Below are 2,541 nucleotides of genomic sequence, written 5' to 3'. Positions count from 1 at the left end.
GGGAAAATACAAACAAATTTCAACTAACCAGACCATATTACAACATACCATCCCCGCTATACGAAACTCAAAGTGCAGTGTTGGCCTGTACTCGCTAAAGCTTACAGTGTGAGCACGTGTAGAGCACATGTCGAAACGTTGGCGTCTGTTATGAGTACGTTGAGCCACGAGATGCTATCAAACATCGTACTTTAATCAGGATAGTTTTTCAGGTGACAGAAATCTACTACAAACTATACTGCACCAGTTCAGACGTTACCGATCAGTAGTGACACAGTACTTTTCCAAAGCGCCTCAGGTCAGTGCTTTCACAGGTTTTTCGGCCAAGACTCCTTCACTTACTAAACAAATCAAAAAACCATATAACTAGGCTTATTTCTAGTCGTAAGAATCGTGGCTAGCCACAGTATTTTGCGACGAACGTGATCAGATTGATACACAGGGTTTAACAATGTCGTGCCATTTGAGACAGGTGGGCTTGAATGCTCGCCATGTGGTGCTGCTGTTGGTTATGTGCGTATCGCAAGAAGCTGACTGGCTACCAGAACGTAGGTATTCGTCATTTTTTAACGTGATAACATTAAAAACCTTGCCGATCTAGTAGGGCTGTTATTGATAGATATGTGAGCCTGTAGCTTCAAAGGTAAACGGAGGACGTTGAGCGACACATATCAAGGATTCATCCGGGGCTTCCTCGCTGGGAGGAACAGCGACTTGAGGTGAGAGGCAGAGCATTGCTGGTGCAGGTCTATCACACTGTCTGCTGTGCTTCAGACTTAGCGTTCTATTCGGTGGACAGGCGTGCTCTTCTTTAAAAAGGTAAGGTAAATTACTCGAAGAAGACCAATGAACTGCTAGAGTCGTCCAAAACGGCATTCGCATCCGTTCATATAACTACTGCATGCATGTGCCAGATATAATTGGGGTTATGTCAGGAAGTTGCGAGATCTGCAGCACCGGTCATGGATACCGCGAAGATATTGACGATAGCCAAACAATTCCAGCTGATTGTACGATGGGACCACATACCAATAGTGATATTGTATTAGGCGCTTGTAGAACCATGTTATCGAGAAATGTAGGACTATAGGAGTGCAATTTTGCGAAATGCGTAGGGGTGCGGGAGGGGAGGTACAAGAAGAAAAATGGCTTAGTGCCCCGAAATAATTTAAAATAGCTTTCTTCCCAAATTTCAAGCACTTCATTTCAGGGTTGGGAGCGGGGATGTATTGTCTAAAGATTACGTTTGGTGGGCTGAGCCTTAACATGCGCCCGGGTGGCCGGCTAGATACCCTTCGCTCGGGTGTGGGGGGGTCAATTTGACCCCCTGGGATCTCTAGAACTAAGAAATCTAGAAACGCCAAATTTACAAGGTGTGTTAACCTGTACGTGAACTCACCTAGGTCAAAGTTTCAGATTTCTACGCCATGACCTTCAGGTCAAAAAACGTCAAACAAGGTCAAGTACCAAGCTTGTCTCCAAAGTGCCCCAGAACGTGATAACCGTTTCTAAGCAAAAGGTCACCTATCTCATTTAAGGTCAAGTGACCTTTTGACCTTGTGAAGGTCAAGGTGACCAAGATGATTCAAGAATTACTTTGAGTTGTGATTTGATTAAGCGACGAAGCTTACGCTAGGCAGTATGCTCCTAAAACAAACATGTTGGCCTAGGTCATTTTAAGGCAATGACGCATTCTGACCTCTAAGAAGTCCATGGAAGACGTATAATGCGGTTCCTGCTATCAATAAACTCGAAATGAGCACCAGAAACTATCCCATACAGCAAGCCCTACAGAACTAAACAGGTTGATTTTGACATTGGTGTGACCTTCATATCTGACGTTAGGTCAATTTAATTTGCTAATTCAATTATTGTGTTGCCTAAGAAAGCATCTCAGACGTGTATGGCTTGGTCTAACACTCCGTTATTGGATCAGATTGAAGGATTCCCTAGAAATTGCCTTCGCTGACACCATGGCCTGACTTTGACCTGCCATAGGTCGGCGACCTTACAGCGTACATCTAAATTGTTGATGCCAAGCAATCTGCTATTCAATTGTCTACAGCTATGCAAAGTGTGGCGCGGCTGCGCCGCGCCGTTCGGAAACCATTCTGGAAAAACCTTCGGGGGTCAAATTGACCCCTATTCAAGCGCGTGTTGACAAATAATAGGTCACTGACACCTAAAATGACCCAGGTTAACATTTTGTTTTTAGACACATACTGTATAGCATAATCTTTGTCGGTATTCAAATGCAAAACTCAAAATAATTCTGTATAATTCTGGTCACCATGACATTCAAAAGGTCAGACAAGGTCATTGACCTTAAATGAGCATGTGAATTTTGCTTAGAGCAGTTATCTAGGTTCTAGGGGCCCTTTAGAGACCAATCTGGAGCTTTACCGTTTTTCACCTTATTTGACCCGAAGGTCATGACTTGAAAAGGAAAGTGAAAAGGAAAGTGAAAGGAAAGTGAAAGGAAGGTGACAAGGTAGCCGGACAGAAGCAAAGCCTGCGCTTTCTATTGTGACCCGTGAGGAT

The sequence above is a fragment of the Pollicipes pollicipes genome, unplaced genomic scaffold (assembly GCF_011947565.3).
Source record: "Pollicipes pollicipes isolate AB1234 unplaced genomic scaffold, Ppol_2.1 Scaffold_4740;HRSCAF=5597_pilon_pilon_pilon, whole genome shotgun sequence".
NCBI classification, from domain to species: domain Eukaryota; kingdom Metazoa; phylum Arthropoda; class Thecostraca; order Pollicipedomorpha; family Pollicipedidae; genus Pollicipes; species Pollicipes pollicipes.
This window is presented reverse-complemented; position numbering follows the sequence as displayed.